Raw genomic sequence first — 22422 nt, 5'->3', positions numbered from 1 at the left:
AAATAATATCAGAAATGAAAGAGAAGTAACAACTAAAAACAAAGAAATACAAAGAATTGTAAGAAAATACTATGAACAGCTATGTGCCAACAAACTGGACAATGTGGACAAAATGGATAACTCCCTAGAAACATACAATCTTCCAAAACTAAATCAGGAAATATCAGAGAATCTGAGTAGACAGATTGCATCTAGTGAAATTGAAGCAGTAAAGAAAAAACTCCCAACAAACAAAAGCCTTGGACTGGATGACTTCACAGGTGAATTTTCCCAAACATTCCAAGAGCCAACACCTCTACTTTTCAAACTGTTTCATAAAATTCAAGAGAAAGAAGGCCTCAAACTCATTTTATGAGGCCAGTAGTCTCCTAGTTCCAAAACCAGATAAAGACACTACAAAGGAATGAAATTATAGGCCAATACCCCTGATGAACATAGATACTAAAATCCTCAACAAAATCTTAGCACACCAAATACAGCAATGCATCAAAAAGATTATACACCACGATCAAGCGAGACTTATTCCAGCAATGCAAGGTTGGTACAACATTTGTAAACCCATAAATGTGATTTGACACATAAACAAAATGAAGGATAAAAACCACATGGTCATATCAATAGATGCAGAAAAAGTATTTGATACAACCCAGCACCCATTTATGATAAAAACTCTAAGCAAAATGGAAACAGAGGGAACACCCCTAAACATAATAAAGGCCGTATATGACAAACCCACTTCCAGAATCATACTCAATGGGCAAAAACTACAACCTTTACCTTGAATTCATTCAATTGGGAACATGACTGGGATGCTGGCTCTCATCTCTTTTGTTCAACATAGCAATCAGACAAGAAAGAAAGAAAGGAAATCAGACAGGAAAGAAGTAAAAGCCATCCAAATTGGAAAAGAAGAAGCAAAACTGTCATCATTTGCAGAGGACATGATACTGTATATAGAGAACCCCAAAGATTCCATCAAGAAACTATTAGACTGATAAATGAATTCAGCAAAGTAACAGGATACAAAATTAATATCCAGAAATCAGTTGCAGTTTTATAGGGCAATAATAAACGAACAAGAAGTGAAATTAAGAGAACAATTGCATTCACAATTACTACAAAAAGAATAAAATACCTAGGAAGAAACCTAATGAAGAATGTAAAAGACCTGTACTCAAAAATTATAAGACACTGAAGAAATAAGTTGAAGATACAAATAAGTGGAAGCACATATCGTATAAAGGATAGGAAGAATTTACATCATTAAAATGTTCATATTACCTGAAGCAATCTAGAGATTCAATGCAATTCATATCAAGATTCCAATGACATATTTCACAGAACTAGAACAAATATTTAAAAAATTTATATGGAACCACAAAAGGCCTGCATAGCAACAGCAATTCTGAGAAAGAAGAACAAAGTTGAAGGTATCACATTACCTAATATCAAACAATATTCTAAGGCCATAGTAATCAAAACAGCATAGACCCTGGCTGGTGTGGCTCAGTAAATTGAGCGCTGGCCTGTGAACCAAAGGGTCGCAGATCTGATTTCCAGTCAGGGCACATGTGGGGGTTGTGGGTGAGGTCCCCAATGGGGGTGTGTGAGAGGCAACTAACATTAATGTTTCTCACCCTCTTTTTTTCCCTCCCTTCTCCTCTCCCTAAAAATAAATAAAAACAAAAAACAAACAAACAAAGCACCCAGCATGGTACTGGCATAAAAACAGACACAAAGAACAATGGAACAGAATAAAGAGCCCAGAAATAAACCCATACCTTATAGTCAATTAATATATGACAGAATAAGCAAGCATATACAATGAGCTAAAGATAGTTTATTCAATAAATGGTATTGGGAAAATTGGACACAAATGCGTAGAAAAATGAAACTAGACCACTTTCCTTTTTAAAAAGATTTTTATTTATTTTTAGAGAGAGGGTAAGGGAGGGAAAAAGAGAGAGAGAGATACAGCAATGTGTGGTTGCCTTTCGCATACCCCCAATTGGGGAACTGGCCTGCAACCACATGTCTATGTGCCCTGACTGGGAATTGAAGTGGTGACCCTTTGGTTCACAGGCCAGCACTCAATTCACTGAGCCACACCAGCCTGGCTAGACTACCTTCTTACATCACCCGTAATAATACATTCAGAATGGATCAAAGACTTAAATGTTAGACATATAAACATAAAACTTATATAAGAAAACATAGGCAGCAAAATCTCGGACATTGCTTGTAGCAATATTTTATTGGATATATCTCCCCCAAGCAAGGGAAGTGAAAGAAAAAATAAATATATGGGACTACATCAAACTGAAAAGTTTTTGTAAAGCAAAGAAAATAATCAACAATATGAAAAGACAACCCACAAAATGGGAGAACATATTCACCGATACATCTGATAAAAGGTTAATATCCAAAATTTATAAAGAACTTGCAAAATTCAATTAAAAAAACAAACAAACAAGCCAATTAAAATATGGGCAAAAGACTTGAAAAGACACTTCTCCAAGGAGGACATACAGATGGCCAGTAGCCATATGAAAAGATGCGCAATGTCACTAATCATTAGAGAAATGCAAATTAAAAGCACAATGAAATATCATCTTACAGCTGTCAGCATGGCTATCATCAATAAATCAATAAACAATGAGTGCTGGTAAGAATGTGAAGAAAAAAGAATCCTTGTGCACTGTTGGTGGGATTGCAGATTGGTGCAGCTACTGTGAAAAGCAATATGGAGATACCTCGAAAAATAAAAAATGGATCTACCTTTGTCCCAGCTATCCCACTTCTGAGAATATATCCGAAGGAACCCAAAACACTAATTTGAAAGTACATAAGTACCCCTATGTTCACTGCAGTGTTATTTACAATCACCAAGATATGGAAGCAGCCCTAGTATCCATTAGTAGATGAGTCGTTAAAACAACTACGGGACACTTACACAATGGAATATTACTTGGCCATAAAAAGGAAGTAAATTTTACCATTTGTGATAGTATGGATGGACCCGGAGAACATTATGTGAAGTGGAATAAGCTAGTCAGAGAAAGATAAATACCATATGATTTCACTCATATGTGGAATCTAATGAACAAACTGAACTAACAAGGAAAATGGGGACAGACTCATAGATGAAGAGCAGGATGACAGCTAGGGTCAGAGGGAGGTTCAAGGGTGGAAGGATTGAGAAAAAAGGAAAAAAGGACTCATGGACATGGACAACAATGTGGTGATTACTGGGGGTGGGAGTATAAAGGGACTAAATAATAATTTAAAATATACAACAAAGATTAACTTTTAAAATATTGAGGATCCCCAAAGAGCTTTTGCACTAAGGACTATATCAATATTTACCATACTGAAATTAAATCTGAGAAATGTTAAAAGACATTTGCTTATTAAGTCACTTAAAAATAATATTTCTAGAGACTAGTACACGATCTGATGCCACCAGGGGCAGATCCAGGAAGTGAAGATCAATCTAAGAAGCAGCAACAGACAAGAAGAGTCACAAAAATGGGGAGACAGAGAAAAAAACCATCAAAAGGAAAGGAGGAATCCCCAGAAAGAGTGCTAAATGAAAAAGAAGGAAGCAAACTATCAGACATGGAATTCAAAAGATGGATTATAGGTAAGCTCAATGAACTCAGCGAGCTAAAGGAAAACTACAAAGAACTCTAGGGAAACTACAAGGAACTTACTGAGAAATACACCAGCATGAAAAAGGACATAGAAACTATCAATAAGAGCCAGGAGAAAATGAAAAATACAATTTCTGAATTGAAGAACAGAGTAGAAGGAATTAAAAGCAGGCTAGAGGAAGGAGAAGATCGGATCAGTGAGCTGGAGGACAATGTAGAAAAAAATTCCCAGACAGTGCAATGAAATAAAAAAAGACTGAAAAAGAATGAAGAAGTTTTAAGAGATCTTAAGGTCAACATGAAATGTAATAATATCCATATCATAGGAGTACCAGAAGGAGAAGAAGAGGAGCAAAGGATAGAATACCTCTTTGAAAAACTAATGACAGAAAACTTCCCTAACTTGATGAGAGAAAAAGTCACACAAGTCCAGGAAGCACAGAGGGTCCCAATGAAGATGAACCCCAACAGGCCCACTTCAAGACACATCATAGTTAAAATGGCAACATTCAAAGACAAAGAGAGAATCCTAAAAGCAGCAAGAGAGAAAGAGCTAATAACGTACAAGGGAGCTGCAATAAGTCTATCATCAGATTTCTCAACTGAAACACTACAAGCCAGAAGGGAATGGCAAAAAATATTCCAAGCAATGAAAAACAAAAGCCTACAACCAAGAATACTCTACCCAGCAAGGCTCTCATTCAAAATAGAAGGTGAAATAAGGAGTTTCCCAGACAAAAGAAGGCTAAAAGAATACATCTCCACCAAACCAGCATTGCAAGAGATGCTAAAGGGTCTGCATTAAGAAGATGAAGAAACAGAGAGAGACAGAGAGGAAAACATGTACAGAGGGGAAAAATGACAATGAATAGGTACCCATCAAAAACAACCTTAAATGTAAATGAATTAAATGCACCATTCAAAGACATAGGGTAGTTGAATAAATTAGAAAGCATGACCCACATGTATGCTGTCTACAAGAGACCCACTTTAGAACAAAAGATCTACACAGACTGAAAGTGAAGGGATGGAAAAAAATATTTCAAGCAAATGGACATGAAAAAAAAAAAGCTGGGGTAGCAATACTTACATCAGACAAAACAGATTTCACAGCAAAGGGCATAAAAAGAGAGAAAGAAGGACATTTCATAATACTTAAGGGAAAAATCGATCAAGAAGATATAACCCTTGTAAACATATATGCACCCAACTTAGGAGCACCCAAATATGTAAGGAAAATTTTGAAAGACTTCAGGAAGGATATAGACAGCAACACACTCACAGTAGGGGACTTTAACACCCCATTGTCAACAATGGACAGATCTTCAAAGCAAAGAAACACCAAGAATATTGAGGCATTGAACAACACTCTAGATAAAATGGATTTAGTTGATATATATAGAACTTTTCACACAAAGAAGCAAAATATACATTCTTTTCAAGTGCACATGAAACATTCTCAAAGGTAGACCACATGGTAAGACACAAAACAAGCCTCAACAAATTCAAGAAAATTGAAATTATATCAAGCATCTTCTCAGATCACAATGCCTTGAAACTGGAAATCAACCTCAACAAAAATACTTGAAAACATTCAAACTCATGGAGAATGAATAACATACTATTAAATAATGAATGGGTTAACAATGACATCAAGGAAGAAATAAAAAGTTTCTGGAAACAAATGAAAATGAAAACACAATAACCCCAAACCTATGGGACACAGCGAAAGCAGTCCTGAGAGGAAAGTTAGTAGCAATACAAGCCTACCTAAAAAGAATAGAAGAATCGCTAATAAAAATTCTAACACTACAGCTACAATAACTAGAGGAACAACAACAAACAAAGCCCAGAGCGAGTAGAAGGAAGGAAATCACCGAGATCAGAGCAGAATTAGTTGACATAGAGACTAAACAAACAATTCAAAAGATCAATAAAACCAGGATCTGGTTTTCTGAAAAGATAAAGAAAATTGATAAGCCTATAACCAGGCTCATAAAGAAAAAAAGAGAGAGGACCCAAATAAATAAAATCAGAAACTAAAGAGGAGTAATCACAATCGGTATCACAGAAATACAAAGGATTGTAAGAAATTACTACAAACAACTGTATCAAAAGAAATTTGACAACCTAGATGAAATGGACAAAGTTCTGGAAACATATACAGCATTCCCTCACTTATTTTGGGTATTATGTTCTACATCCCCCTGCGAAGTAGGAACCTTACATTTATTCTACACTCTTAAACCTATGTAACTTTAACAACATACGTATACAGTACTGCAAAATCCCACGATATAGCGAAAAATCCGTGATAAATAATTAAATATAATATTTTTTAAAATCCCGCGATACAGTGAGGCCTCAATAAGTGAACCGCAATATAGAGAGGGACTACTGTAATATTACAAAACTGAATCAAGAAGAAGCAGACAGCTTGAACAGACCTATAACAACTAGTGAAATTGAAGCAGTAATAAAAAAACTTCTGGCACACAAAAGCCCTAGACCGGATGACTTCACAGGTGAATTTTACAAAACATTTAGGAAAGAGCAAATTCCTATTTTTCTCAAACTATTTCAAAAAAATCCAAGAAGAAGGAAGATTCCAAAACTCGTTCTATGAAGCCAGTATTGCTCTAATTCTAAAACCAGGTCAAGACACAACAAAGAAAGAAAACTACAGGCCAATATCGCTGATGAACATAGATGCTAAAATCCTCAATAAAATATTGGCATACCGGATCTAGCAACACATTAAAAAGATCATACACCGCGATCAAGTGGGATTTATCCCAGGAATGCAAGGATAGTTTAATATTCACAAATCAATAAACGTAATACACCACATAAACAAAATGAAAGACAAAAACCACATGATCATAGCAATACATGCCGAAAAAAATTTGATAAAGTACAACACCCATTTATGATGAAAACACTCAGCACAATGGGAATAGGGGGAGCATACCTCAACATAATAAGGGCCATATATGGGAAACCTGAAGTCAACATCTTACTCAATTGGCAAAAACTGAAAGCATTCCCTCTGAGATCAGGAACAAGACAAGGATGTCCACTCTCTCTCCACTCCTATTCAAAATAGTGTTGGAAGTCCTAACCACAGCAATCAGACAAGAAAGAGAAATAAAAGGCATCCAAATTGGAAAAGAGGGAGTAAACTGTCATTATTTGCAGGTGACATGATAGTGTGTACATAGAAAACCCTACAGACTCCACAAAATTACTACTTAACCTAATAAGTGATTTTGGCAAAATAGCAGGGTACAAAGTCAATATTCAGAAATCGAAGACATTTCTGTACACCAACAATAACATATCAGAAATAGAAATTAGAAAAAAATCTCATTTATTATAGCAACAAGAAAAATAAAGTACCTAGGAATAAACTTAACCAAGGAGATAAAAGACCTGTACTCAGAAAACTACATAACACTGAAGAAAGAAATTAAGGAAGATACAAATAAATGGAAGCATATACCATGTTCATAGATGGGAAGAATTAACATCATTAAAATGTCCATACTACCTAAAGCAATTTATAGATTCAATGCAATTCCTATTAAAATGCCAATGACATATTTCACAGACCTAGAACAAATACTTCAAAAATTTATATGGAACCAAAAAAAAAAAAAAAAAAAAAAAAAAAGGACCCTGAATAGCCACAGCAATCTTGAGGAAGAAGAACACAGTAGGAGGAATCACAATACCTGATACCAAATTATATTATAAGGTCCTGGTAATCAAAACAGTCTAGTACTGGCATAAGAACAGACATATAGATCAATGGAATAGAATAGAGAGCCCAGAAATAAATCCAGATCTATATGGTCAACTAATATTTGACAAAGGGTGGAGAAACATAAAATGGAGTGAAAAGAGCCCCTTCAACAAACGGTGTTGGGAGAACTGGACAGGGACATGCAAAAAAAATGAAACTAGAACACCAACTTATACTATACACAAGAATAAACTCAAGATGGATGAAAGACTTAAATGTAAGCTGTGACATCATAAAAGTCCTAGAGGAAAACATAGGCAGGAAAATTTCAGAAATCCCATGCAGCAATATTTTCACTGATATATTTCCTAAGGCAAGGGAAATAAAGGAAAGGATAAACAAATGGGATAACATCAAACTAAAGAGTTTCTGCTCAGCTAAAGAAAACATCAGCAAGATGAAAAGGGAACCAACCATATGGGAAAACATATTTGCCAATGATACCTCAGACAAGGGATTTATCTCCAAAATATATAAAGAACTTATATGACTCAACACCAAGAAGACAGACAACCCAATTAAAAAATGGGCAAAGGATCTAAACAGACACCTCTCCACAGAAGACATACAGAGCGTCCATAGGCATATGAAAGAATGCTCAACATCACTAGTTATCAGAGAGATGCAAATAAAAATCTCAATGTGATACCACCTCACATGGGTCAGAATGGCCATCATCAACAAATCAACAAACAGCATGTGTTGGCGAGGATGTGGAGAAAAGGGAACCCTGGTGCACTGCTGGTGGGAATGCAGACTGGTGCAGTCACTATGGAAAGCAGTATGAAATTTCCTCAAAAAACTAAAAATGGAGCTGCCTTTTAAACCAGCAATTACGTTGCTAGGATTATATTCAAAGACTCCTGAAACACCAATTCAAAAGAACTTATGTGCCCCTATGTTCATAGCAGCACTATTTTCAATAGCCAAGTGCTGGAAACAGCCTAAGTGCCCATCCATAGATGAGTGGATCAGAAAACTGTGGTACATTTACACAATGGAGTACTATGTAGGAGAAAGAAAGAAGAAACTTCTACAATTTGCAACAACATGGATGGAACTAGAGAAAATTATGCTTAGTGAAATAAGCCAGGCAATTTAAGAAAAATACCATATGTTATCACCTGATACAGGAGACCAATGAGTAACACAAACAAATGAGCAAAATTGAACTAGAGGCATGTAAACAAGAAGCAGACTGACAGTGACAAGGGGGGAGGGGGGATTGAGAGAAAGGGGGTAAGAAGGGGAAGGGTCTAGTCAAAGAATATGTATAAATGACCCATGGACATAGACAACTGGGTGGGAACTGACTGTGGGAGAAGGGGTGGGCAGGGTGCAGGGAAACAATGGGATAAAAATGGGACAAATGTAATAGAAAAACAAACAAACAAAAATTTTTAGTGGGGGAAAAAGTGAAAGCAAAATAAATTAATAAATGAGCCAGCAAATTCCCCCTACCCCCTCAAAAAAAAAAAAAAAAAATCTTACATTTAGGAAAGTGAACAAAAGAAAATGTAAAGTGTGGAAACGCAATTTTAGGGAATTTAGAAGGACAAGGATTTTCCTTCACACTGTATATTTTCCTCCCTACCTGATCCCTCCAGAATTTGGCATTCTGAAGAAGTAAGTAATGACATAAGGTTCTTTGCATAAAACTTAAGACCAGTTGTTAATAGAGGTTTTGTTGACCATGACTTTGACTGGAATGTCATACCTAAAGGAGACATGCATGACCTCTGGTTGTTACCAAAAAGCCCTGAGGAACTGGGATTGACTTTTGAAGGTAATAAAAGCCCACGAGAAAAAAAGACCTGGTACCTTGGTTGGTTGTGCAGTTTATGGCAATCTTTCCAGGTAAGGAATGAAGGTTGCTTTCCTGAAAGATGGCTAGAAGGAACTTTAAGGCACAATGGAGAGCCTGAAGGACTTGGAAAAAATAGGTGTTTAGAGGTAAGGCTGAATGGCAGGTATGTGGCTCAGTTTCTGTGCCCTGAGGGCAGACTGAAAGTCACCCTAAAGTTTCCTTGTGTAAGTTCCAGCAAAGCAGACATAAAGATCATATGTGATCATTTGCTGCTCTTCTTGTATTTATGCAAATGAACAAGATAAATTAAAACTGGACTTAATGCAGTCCCTTTAATGAGAAGGAGGGTAATCTTAAGGAGAAAAATCACGATTCAAGGAAAATCACAATGCTTAGTGGTAGACTATAAAGTAGTGCAGCTAACTGTATTTAAAGTTTATTTTCATTTAAAGTTTGTTTTCATTTGAAAGTTAAACTACATCTGTGACATCATCAAAGATACTTAATTTATAGGCAAGAAGAATGTCAAATGCCTTGCAACTGCATGTCTTCCCAATAAGACAGTCTCGCAGATTTAGAGACTGGTTTGTCGGTTATGTTGCATAAATTAACATGTGTGTTCTGTTTTCATAGGGCAGAAGCCTATGATCTCATTACCTGAGTGATTGTCTGTACATACAGGCCTCGCTTAATCCTGTCTGCATCGCTGCCTCCTGAGACTCAACGGTTTGGCTGAACTAAGTGGCTGGGTTGGTGAAGTATGGGGTGGTCTGTGGGCTTCACTTTAAAACTGGTTTCTCTTTTCTATTTCTGCAAAATAACCATGAAGAAGCGGAAGTTTAGCTCACAATTCAAACAATTACATAAGTGTTTTCCTTTGAGATTCATGGAAGCTTTGGCACACGGAAGTGCTTTATGCATACTTCCCATCATGTCAGACAGAATATTTTAAGAAACACATAACTCAAGGGTGAAGGTGAAGTGAAATTAATAATTTTTACTACCTACTAAGGAAATTTTTTATTGTAATAGGTTTCTCTCCCTCTCTCTCTGCTCCCTCTCACTTTTCTCCCCCTCTTTCTTCCTCCTTTCCTTTCTTTCTTTCTTTCTTTCTTTCTTTCTTTCTTTCTTTCTTTCTTTCTTTCTTTCTTTCTTTCTTTCTTTCTTTCTTTCTTTCTCTTTTTTTCTTTCTGTGGCAATAAAGAATATAGTGACTACTGCCTGATGCTGCCATCTTGATTTGTGCAAAGGCACCACTGGCAGGTTTGCTGGCCATTGCTTTCACACCATCAGTGCAAATGTCAACACAGCAGCAAAGGCAAATAACATCTCAGTATTATAATGAAAATAGTTTCGACCCTTTAATCCCTTGAAAGGGTATTGAGTTTTGCCAACTCCAAGCAGCCAGCAGGCCACTCTTTGAGAACTGCTGTGTCAGTCCATCTGCTATAAAACTTTCCAAGAGCCTTATGCAAGGTTGTGTCATTATCTTTCTGTATAATGTGACCAGACAATGCACCTGTAAAAGCAGTGTAAGACTGAAACTGGAAAATGGCTCCAAATCCACCAGAGGAAAAAGAATGTGGGAGAAGACTCAGTTATAGACAAGAAGCAATTTTTGTTACAATGTGTTTAGATGTAAATACATTATAATGGTGCTGATTCTAAAATCTGCTTTTCTTTGCCTAGAATATGCTTCTAGAACAGTCTCAATGGTCATTCTATCTTGCTGGCTCCTTCTAATCCTAGGTCTCAGAGTATAGGAACTATGGGTTTGTTCTGAGGGGAAAGGCAATAGGAATTCAAGGAGGTAATGTCTTACTTCATAATCAAAATTGCCCTTTTGCCCAAAGTTGGTTGCTTCCTACCACTCTGGTTTGAGTTGTAACTTCTAGCCAATTTCTTTTCAACTTCCGTCTTTCTCCAGGGTGCTTATGGTTATGTTTAATGACTAATTAATGAATGCCTATGATGTGGGAGAGGATAACTTTTATTTTGGGTCACAGGCTTTATTTTATTTAATAAAAAATTGTAAGAATGTTGTAGCCTTAGAGCTGTTTTCTGCACGGAGCAATTGGGCTGTGTTCACAGTCAAGGAGTGGTGAATAGGGGAGCCCATCTGTTAAGTCCCTTTGTAATGTTGACCACCTGGGATGTTGTGTTTGCATGACTGGGTCTAGGGGACCGGACCTTGGAGAGGGGAAGTCTAGGTAGAATCTGGGTGAAGTGGAAGAAAGAGGAGGAGAGTAGGCCATATTTGTCACATCAATGCAGATTGACTGTTGTCAGGGAAAACAAAACTTTTTGTCCTTTTGGAATCTTCTCAGACTCTGAAAGGTGCAGACAGAGTTCTCCTGGACAGAACCGATTCCACCCCTGGGGAGCAGGCTTGCATCAGAACCTCATACTAGTACCAGGCCCATAAGCCAGAAACACTGAAAGAAGTTGCTGACTAGAAGGCCTAACCTTGAGACTGTGGAGGTAGAGCATTGGGTGTACATGGCAGTAAAATCCCAGAAATGGGTCAGCAGCTACTTCAGGTCCTTTTTCCTCTAGTGGGTGACATGGGCCTTGCCAGAGACCTCAACTGATGAATTGGAATTGAGAATTTTCCCAGAATTCTGTGTCAATAGCCAGGAAGGAAAAGATTATGAAATGTGAACCATGCAGGGGAAGGGGAAAGGGAGCCAGAAAGTTTTTCTTGTCATGAGGAAAGGCTCATTGGTTGGAGAATACTCAACCTGGGCCAAGACTGCTCATGGTAACAAAAACAATGGTTCCATACATTTTCAAAAACACTTTACCAATAGGGAGCATTTTCCCACTTCTCATTACCACAGTTGCACCTCACTACAACGAAATGATGCAGGCAAAGGGAAAAGTGAGTCTTGCGACTCACAGAAATGCTGGGGAATGTTTCTATAATAAGGAAATGCACAAGTTGTAAAAGCTGCCCATACATTGGAGCCACAAGGCTGTTCCCTGGTATAAAGGTAGAAATGAATGCCAATGTGAGTGCTTTCAGAAAAATTTCTTTTGATGTCACAAGAAATAAGGAGGACCTAACCTTTCTCACAAGTGTAAAACATTCACAATGAGAACAGAAGGTGTTCTGTTTTGGATGTTTCTGATGAAATCGTTTCATTTTCCTTTTCTTTTTTTCTTCTCTTCAAAACAAGAATAAAGGCATCCAGTGACTTTCAGTCTGCCCTAGTTTTTATTACTCCAAGGGCAATAAGAGTTGACAGTGCACATAATTCCAGTAATAAGAACTTGCTGGTACCCACATAAAAGTGCCAGTATCTGGAGCTTTCTTAGCCTTCAGCTCTCATGGGGCTCTTATTAGTACCTAGACTCAGAAGAAATGGGAAAAGACTCAGCTTCCTTGAGCCCTGGCTTCCCATCTGTGAAATGGTGATGAGAATATCTACTTCACAAGGTTTTATAAGTGCTAGATTAAAGGAGCAATCACACAGATAAATGTGTACAGTGTAATTGCATGGCACCTAAGTATAAACTTATTCAGTGGTGTGCTGGAGTTCATTTGCATGAGCTCACAAAAACTGGTTATTATATTTTCATGAACTTTGCTATATAGCTGCTAAACCATTAGTAGCTTGAAACTAACCATGGTAAGAGTGTTCACATCATTGGAAATCACTGAATTATAAATCAGGGTTCCTCCCGAGCCAGTGGATAAAGATTTACAAGCACATCACTATTACTCTTAGGAAATATTTTTTCTCTTGCTTTTTAATTTCCTATTTGATACTGTTGTAAGAAATGATATGAACTAAATGTTTGTTGGGTATAAATATCTTGAAAATGTAGTGAACTTTCTTTCCCCAGGGCAGAACCTCTGTTGGGTTAAAGCACCAATGCAACAATCGTGGGATTCCAGGCATCAGCAAGCTTAGTGGTTATAGCAGGCACTGTTGGCTGTCTCCCCAACACCCATTCTCCCACCCTTGCCTCTCTTGCCTCATCACAGAACTTAATTCCTTGATTTCAGGAAAGGTAGTCCCAATTCTAATTGGTAATCCCAGAGATGGATCACAATTGCTCTACTTATTCCTGGCAATGGGATTCTCCTTCATCAGTGACTGGTCTAGTGGTGGGCGTATAACTGAGCTCCAGCTTCCCTTCTCAGACTAAAAAAAAAATCTGGCCCTCATAAGAAGAAAGACTTTGGGTCCTTTTCTCTCCATTCACTTTCTTATGGGGATGTGATTGCATGTGACTGACCATGAGGCAACAGGCAGGCAGGAAAATAGGCAACTCCGTGAGGATGAATGAGGGAAAGAGTGGAGAGTGTCTATCTGTGTGTCAGCATCATTGAGCCACTGATCGAACCCTGAACCAGCCTCTTGCCAATAAGAATGATTTAAAGCACAATTATATGTTTTTTATTACTTGCAGCCAGAAGCATTCCTATCTAATACAGGAAGGGCAATATATTTCAAGGAAAGCTATCTTTTCAAAGTTCCCTCAATTATATTTTGTAGTTGATATCTACTTAAAAGTCCATCCTGCGTCGGCCTGCGAGCCAAGTGTCGCTGGTTCAATTCCCAGTCAGGGCACATGACTAGGTTGCACGTCAGGTCCCCAGTTGGGGGCGCGAGTGAGAAGCAACCACAAAGGAATGTTCCTCTCCCTCTCTTTCTCCTTTCCCCTCTCTCTAAAAATAAAACAAACAAACAAGCAAACAAACAAAGAAAGTCCATCCTGGCTCTAATCTCAAAGAGCACATGGCTTAGAACCAGAGGGGACTGTATTATGGTGAGGAGAATACAGGCATAGAATGGGGAAAGGAGATATTAATGGGTTTGGGAACGACCCCCAGAGCTGTGTGGATTTGTTCAGCTATTAGAATGAGTCAAGTATGGATGGACATCGCTCTAAAATCCTGAAAGAGATTCCTGCATATTGAGTCCCTGCATATTGTGCTTATGGGCCCAATATCATTAGGATCTTCTTAGGATTATTTTATCCTGAGTTATCGTGAATGCTTACCAGAAAGGATTTCTGGAAAATTCACTCACAGCTGCCAAATAAATGAAAGAGAAATTAAGGGAGTGGTGAAGATGGTGGTAGGGTTGTCTAGAAGCTTTATCTGTTACCCTTTCGAAAAAAATTTGAATATATCGTGTCATCATATATGTGAGAAAATAAGAACCCAAAGAAAATGAGGCTTTTCTAGCAGAGGAAATAGTGAACAAGCACGTGGTATACTGACTGGGTGTCAGAATCTGCTTATGACCCCCCACCCCCCAAAGATTTGCTGCCAAGTCAGTGGAAAGCTGGCAGCAAGGGATCAGGAAGGAGGACATTTGAAGAAACAGGCAATATAGGTCTTGTTCCTGGAAGCAGCCTGGAGATAGAGAAATCTCTGCTGGTCTAGATGTTCTCTGTGTGCTCCAGCCCGGGTTTTGTGAGACTTGAGATAGGAACATTGGGACAGGAAGTGTGATTCAGGAGGGTATGAGGCAACAGGCGGGCAGGAAAAGGCTTCATCTCCCCACCACCACGGTTCCGGCTCATCTCTTACTCTGCACTGCACAGTCTGTGATCCTGTGTGATGGCTTCTTCCCATACTCTAAAGCCTATGAGCCTCAGAGCATTCAGCTGCCAGGCTAGTGCCCAAGAGGGACAATGACGACAGTGAGAAGCCACATTCAGGGTCTTCAGCACTGGGAAATGGCAGAGAATGCTAGGAAGTCTGTGAATGGCATCTGAGGCTGTTCAGAGCTTATAAAGTCCTCCTTTCTCCTTTTGCTAAAAACTCCCATGGAAGTGAAAGGAACCTCTGTCTGGTTTATTTCAAAGGGGGGTTTGTAGAAAAAAAATATTCAACATTATCCAAGTAGCTCCTCACTGGATAATTTTCAGAGCTAAATATCTCAGCTGCTCCAAAACATTTCTTTTTCATATTAGTCAAAGAGACTGGTGATAGGGTCTGACATCAGATGCATTTTCCATTTATACATTCTGTTTCTTTTTCTTTAGGGAGATAGCCAATGCTTAAGCCTTTTCAGAAACTATTTTCAGGGAACAACTGCTCACTGATGAAGAGTTCATCAGAATAAAATCAACTTCAGGAAGCAGGGGAGTACTGCAAAGTGTTCTTATTCTTTGGGATCAATGAACTCCAAATCTCTTAAAGCTGTCACAACCTGTCCCGTAGGAAGGGAAGCAAAAATGTGCTAGAGGCCCTCTAGTGTCATGGCCTTTATTTGGGAACTGTGCTGTCTAAATTAGTATATGGCTACTCACTTCCCTCATATCCAGGTACGGTGTGTGTGTGTTTAAGCTAAAATCATGCTACAATTACATTATTCAAAATAAGACTATATGTAATTCCAGTGACAGAGACACACTCAAGTTAGCATTGAAAAATGTGTGTTGTAAGCAGTGCTTCTGCTGCTACTGCTGGTGGCTTTAAAAATCAGAAACCCAGGAAATCCAAATACCCTGCCACAGGGAGATAGGAATTGGAGTAGAGTTAAGGGAAAGGGAGAAGAGGAATTTGTCCAACTTGACATAGGAGCCATTTGTGCCTATTCAGCTCCTCTGTTGGTCTGTCGCCTTCAGCTCATTATTTCTGCTTTCTCAGAGTTTTTGCTTCCTCATCTTACTCATAGTTTCCATTTCCCCTTAACTTCTCTGGCCCTATGTAGATCCAACTGAACTGCCTGATTTCTCTCAGTGAACCCTTTCAGCCCCCGAGCTTGCTTCTCCTACCTCATTCACCAAGTGTTTACTCATTCCAGTTTCTGGGAGCCAATTTGACTGTCCAGTTTATGTTTTCCTATACCGCTGGCTATCCTGAGGATTGATTGCTCCTGGAATAGTGTCATGTGGTTCAAAACATGGCAGTCTTGGCAGTCTCTTGCTTAGGGGTGCTGGTTGGGGAAGTTCCTATTAACAGTGGTGAGTAGAGTGACTGGGACATCTATCTAACATGTGTCATATATATATAATGTGTGACTATAATATAAACTGTCATTAAAGGGTTTAAAATTTGATTTGTCCAACAGGATAAAGTTCACATATGTACATATGTGCATGTGTCTGTTTTATCTAGAATGAGAATTCAATGTTACCTTTTCATAGAGCCTTTCCTGACCATCCAATCTAAAGGAACAACTCCCCTTCACTTCCTTTATTGCCTCTCTCCACCCACCTCTGCTACTCAACTATAAGCTCCTGAGGGCAGGGACTTGGCTGATCTTATTTATCACTTTTTTCTTCAGCACCTGAGATAGTGACTGACAATAAGTATTTGTTAAATAAATGAATTCACAAATAGAGTCAACGATGAATGCATAATAGGAAAAATACTACCTAGTCTTTAGATCTCCAGCATTAGTGTCCACAAGAATCACTTGGTTCTTGTCTAAAATGCAGGACCTTTGCAGATATTCTGACTGAGCATTTCTGGAGTAGACCCCAGAATTCACCACTGTACACAGCCACTTTGAGTGGTTCTGATGTGAGTGGTGCACAGGCCACATTTGATAAACACTGCTGTAGTGGAACCAGTAAGACCATCAATGTGAAATTTCCCACCCAATCAAAAACAAACCTGAGGTTACAGGGGCCCAGCACTTGGAATATCGGAGCTTGCTCCCTTTGTCATCAAGGACTGTCATGATCTATATCCCATTAACTAGTTTGTTACCCTCAATTAGATTGTGGACTGCTTTTACCAGGAGAAAGAAAAATGGATGCTGGGGAAGCATCAACAACAGATAGCTGCTACAAATATCGTGACAAAATAGCATCACTCCCAAACTCCTTTGCATAGCGTTGAGGCATTTCATGACTTGATTCCTGATGACTCACCCAGCCACACCTGTCACAGCTAACCAATCTCATAAGCCACAGCAGACATGCTGACCTTCTGGCAGTTTCTGCTAGATGACCATGTCCTTTATCACCTCTGGGCAGTGGTGTGTTGGTAATTTAAAGGCCAAAAGTCCTGATAGGGAGTGTTTGCCAATTTCTGTCATGTAAGTACCCATCCTGTGACTCATTTCAGGCTATCAGGATGACATCAACAAATGCAGGGCTTGGAGGAGAGGCATTCAATCAGCTATCCCAATAGGTACTCACAGGTCCCAGCACACCCCTGCCTCTGGATCTTCACACATTCTGCTCTTTCTGCCAGAACTACCTTCCCCCAAGTTCTTCCATATTCCCCCACACAATTCCAGACTAATTTCTACAGAGCTTCAACCTGTGATCCAACTGTAGCCACGTTGCCTGCAAGCAGTGCTCCTTTACCTGTGTTGTCCTCTAGTAGAGATGCTCATGAACATCTCCATTCGAATGCAAGTTCAGGCATCTGCCACACATTGCACAGTACCTAGCATATAGCAGACATTTAAAAATGTTCATTGCATGCATGAATGAATGTACTCATTGTATGTCATTAAATCTCTTCATGTGAGCAGCTGTCAATTTGTACGAAGGCAGGCAGAACATATTTAGGGCATGCATCTTGGACATGATTTTCCAATGGTTGGGCTAGCGGGCTCATTCTCACTTCATTAAGAAGCTTATGCCCAAGAGGTAAAAAATTCAGTTGTTGGTCCCCAGTCTTGTATTTGCCTTACTGTCCATGAAGCCCGAGGGAGGTATTCATTAGTGAACAAGCACCTCACGCAGGGATGGAATATGTTTGTGGAGCTCAGTCCATTGCTTGTTTTTGTTTGTGAGGAAAGCTCTTCAGAGGGACAATAAGGACATCAGGATGGGGTGTGTGTGCAGTGGCCGGGGCAATGGTGGGAGGGAGATGGGCACCAGGAGCACTCAGGAGGAAAATTGGAGGCATACTGATGCATTCTCAACATATTTTCTGAACTTGGAGAGAGTGAACATTCTATATTCAAAGGACTTTAATATTGTACCCCTTTTCCGGGAAATCAAATACTTCTGACTCTCTGCAATAAAGAATACAAGGGCACCTCAAAGAAGGGTTGGTGGCTACTTGTATAGGAAGTATGAAATAAAGCTTTTCAGCCTCCTGGGTGCTACATGGAAGATACCTGTAATGACCATGTCCTTGTCTGCACCTTCGCCCCAAGCAGCAGTTAGGTTGGAGTGCATGCATGGGCACACGCTCGTGTACACAGCAATGCAGACAGGAAGTGAACAGCTGACAGTTACTCCCTGCTGCTTTATAATTATGTGCACTCTATTGAAAGCAATGAGATTTATTATTTCTTGGGCCTTATTATATTCATAATATCATGGTTCTTGGAAAGGATTTTTTCTTCCTTCTTTTTTCCTTCAGTGACCTCCTTACAGTACTCCCAACAGTTTCTAAAGCACCTTCACATAAGTGCAAACACCTCCAGAGCTCCACTGTTTACTAAACTTGCAGTTAGACAGAGGTAGAAAAATGGAGGCTTCTCTCTTTGTCTTTAATAACTTTATAGACAAAAAATGGGGTTCTTTACCTGGGTCTATGATCCCCAAGGGAGTCCAGTGATGGCCTTCAAGAGTCTTGCACATGCCTTGACACTGAATCCAAATCTCAGTCGTCAGGAGAGAGGGTCCTTTGCCTTCCTTGGGGTCTCCAAAAGTGTCCTGAAGCCTACAATAATAAGAGATGGGCATGTGACTTGATAGAATAAGGGTGCCATCAAGGTGTCAGGAAAGCACCATGGTCTCTCAACAACCCTGTGTGGAGCTTGGGGCTTGGAAGAAATGTTCTGAAGGAGAAAGCAGGTGGTCTTAGGCCTTGGTCAGGTAAGCTTTAGCCCTTTGAATGCCAATGTTGTTGTGAGTGACACTGACAAATTTTCCCAAAAGTGCCAGCATTGCTCCCAATTACTCTTTTTTTGATGACTATAAAAGTAAATAACAATGGGATAATTTGTATTTTATGTCTGTTCTCTTTCTTTGTACCTCAGGTTATATATATATATATATTTGTTTGTTTATTTGTTTATTATCTATTTATACAGAGAGGGGAAAGGAGAAAGAGAAGGAGAGAAACATCACTGTGTGGTTGCCCCTCACTTGCGCCCCCAACTGGGAACCTGACGTGCAACCTAGTCATGTGCCCTGACTGGGAATTAAACCAGCGACACTTGGTTCGCAGGCCGACACTTGGTTCGCAGGCCGACACTCAATCCACTGAGCCACAGCAGCCAGGGCTTTAGGTTATATATTGATATAACTTTTTCACTTGTTGATCCAAATTTCAAATCACGCATGACACTCAAAGGGTTAAATCCTGGCTCTGCCACGGAGCTCCTGGGAGACCTGGGTCAAGTTGTGCAACCTCTCTGACCTCAGGTCCTGCTGTGGGAGTTCAATGGGACAATATACAGGGTGTTTTAGAAGTTGGGCAACATAGTACAAACTTATTTTTAAACAGCAGAGCAGTTATATTTTTCTATACTGTGCTCAGTATGTGTTTTTTAAATCAATCTTCATGCATCTTTTCAGGTGAACTTCTAAATATAAAGCAATGAGTCCCATTTTTCATTTGAAAAAGTACAGTAAGTACTTATTTTCTCTGTTTCCAGACTTTCTTGGATGTTCTGTAGTATACTGGCATTTAGAAGAATTTTACCTGAAAATGTGTCTGGAGGTAGACAAAAAATAATATTGAGCATCTTATTTGAAAATGCAGTAGCACAGTGTTTAAAAATAGGTTTATTCTATGTTCCCGGGCTTTTCAGACACTCTGTATATACAGGTTGCTGAGGCACCATTTTATTCTATTTTTTCCCGTGGAAGAAGCAGAGGTATGTGCATCCCTAAGACATCAGCTAGCAGCACAGTGAGGGTCTCATAATTCCTGGTCTACACACTGTCAACTTTTCACCGCCAGTGTTGGAGTGCAAGCTGGCCACATGCACCCATCCTTCTGTCCCCCCTCCCTCTGGCTCTCTCAACTCAGTGGCATGGAGGTGTCTGGCAGCCCTCCTATATCCCTGACATGACCCCCCTGAGGTAGACTTGCCTAAAGGAGAAAGACTGCTGGTTAGCAAAGAGTTAGTTACATCTAGTCATATAAACATGATTTAAAAAAAATGATACTTAGAGAATAAGAAACCTGGAGGAGGCTTTGTCTTGCTCTCTCAGAGGGCCCTGCACTTTCCCTTTCTGGGACTTAGTACCAAGATGGCAATTGCCTGTGTCTGTCCCCTCCAGCTCCCATCCAGGACTCATGAGCACGTGGTGGGGCCCACTATATCGCATGTGTTCAACAATATTTTTCAAAGAAGAGCTTCTTAAAGAAATGTGAGGTCTTCCTGAAAATACCAGGAGATTATCACACGAGATTAGTGAGTTCCTTGAATGAGACATGTCTTGTTAGTAAAGCCAAGTACCTGAACTCCAGTTCCCCAGCTTCTTTTCTCTCATGAAGCTGTGTCATCAGCAATGTAAGACTCACAGGGAGCAAATAAGGATGCTTGTGTGCTAACACACTTTATCAATGCATCAGGGAGTGTCTGTGGTGCCACCTCAGAGTCCTACATCTGCTTCACAAGGTTTTCTCAGTGTGAGGGCACACCAAAGATGCTTTCGGGTTTCCAGACCCTGCAGGTCAAAGGATCAGCTAGAAGTTATTTGGGAAATACAGATTCCCAAATTGCGTTCCTGCAGATGCTGGCTCTGAAGGTCTGAAGTCAGGCCCAGATTCTGCTTTTAACAAATGCTGCCTGGGATTCAGTTCATCAGTCAGGTTTGGGGACTGGTTTCTGAGGGACCTGTAACTGCGTAGCCTTGGAAAGTTCTCTATGACTCATACTTCTAAAGCAGTGGTTGAATATGTGTAAGAATCACCCGCAGAGCTTTTGAAAAATGCAAACTTTACATCCAGTAGAAAGTGGCAGAAATGACAAAGACAGCAAATATTGGCAAAAAATAAAAAAAATTAAAAAAAAGGTGGGGGGAGGCAGCTGGAACTATCATTACATTTTAGAAAGAAAAGTAAAACTATGCTGGCCTTGTGAAAAACCGTTTGACATTTTCTCATAAGGTTAAACAAACACCTACTCTGTGATCAAACAATTCCTACTCCTAGGTCTTTATCCAACAGAAATGAGGGCATATGTTCACCTAAAGACTGGTGTACTAGTATTCATAGTTACTAAAAACTAGAAACAACTTCTGGTCGACACACTCTAAGGTGGCCCCCAATAACCCACAGTCTGTATAATCCCCTCTCTTTGAGTTTGGGTGAAATTTGTGGCTTGGCTTCTACTCAATATGGCAAAGGTGAGGAGATGTCACTCCCATGGTTATATTTTATGTAAGATTTCATTTTAGCAGACTGAAGAGGGAGACTCTCCTGCTGGCCTTGAAGGAGGAAAGAACTAAATTATGAACTGTCTACAGAGAGGGCAACGTGGCAGAAGCTCTAGCTACAGCTAGTAAGAAGCCAAGATCTTTAGTGTTACAACTGCAAGGATCTGGATTCTGCCTACAGCCATGGGAGCTTGGAAGAGGACCCTGCGCTCCAATCGGTAATGCAGTCTGACTGACACCACGGTTGCAGCTTTATGAGACTGAACACAGGATCCAGCTAAACCATGTCCAAGAGTACCAACCTGCAAATATCGTGAGACAATAAATGTGTGTTGTTTGAACTGCTGCGTTTGTTGTGATTTGTTATATTGCATAGAAAACAAATGCTCAAATCAAATGTCTATCAACAGGGGAATGTATAAACAAATTATATAAACACATTCCTACAATGTAATATTAGTTAATAAAAAAGACCTAATTATCAATACATGTTATATCATGCATAAACCTCAGAAACCTGCTGAATGAAAGATCCGGGTAGAAATGAGAAGTCATAGCTTCTAGGGGGCTGGGGTGATTGGAAAGGGGTCTAAGGAAATGTCCTAAAATGGTAGAAGTTTTGTTTGGGATGGCAGTTACATGGGGTGCATACATTTCTCAAATTCCATGGAATGATATATTTATATGTATTTAATTGTATGCAAATTACAATTAATACCTCTACCTCCTGGATTCTGATTCAGTGGGTCTAGAGCAGTAGGCTGTAGGATTCTTTTTTTAAAATTGATTTTAGAGAGCGAGAAAGGGAGGCAGACAGATAGATATTGATTTGTTGTCCCACTCATTTATGCATTCATTGGTTGCTTCATGTATGTGCCATGACT

At 39.4% G+C, this 22422-nt stretch overlaps 1 protein-coding gene across 3 annotated transcripts in view; it reads right to left on the bottom strand.

Moving 5' to 3' along the window:
- Positions 1-22422, bottom strand: part of EPC2 (enhancer of polycomb 2) — a 192183-nt gene that overhangs the window by 144630 nt on the left and 25131 nt on the right. For all 3 annotated transcript variants that reach the window (XM_090279606.1, XM_090279607.1, XM_090279605.1), the window contains exon 2: positions 18730-18866. The gene's annotated coding sequence lies outside the window, so the exon portion shown is untranslated. The remainder of the gene's footprint in view (positions 1-18729; positions 18867-22422) is intronic.

Source organism: Furipterus horrens, unplaced genomic scaffold, assembly GCF_987537825.1.
Source record: "Furipterus horrens unplaced genomic scaffold, mFurHor1.1.pri manual_scaffold_1, whole genome shotgun sequence".
NCBI lineage: Eukaryota > Metazoa > Chordata > Mammalia > Chiroptera > Furipteridae > Furipterus > Furipterus horrens.
Note: the sequence above shows the minus strand (reverse complement) of the source record. Positions and strands in the feature narration are given on the sequence as shown.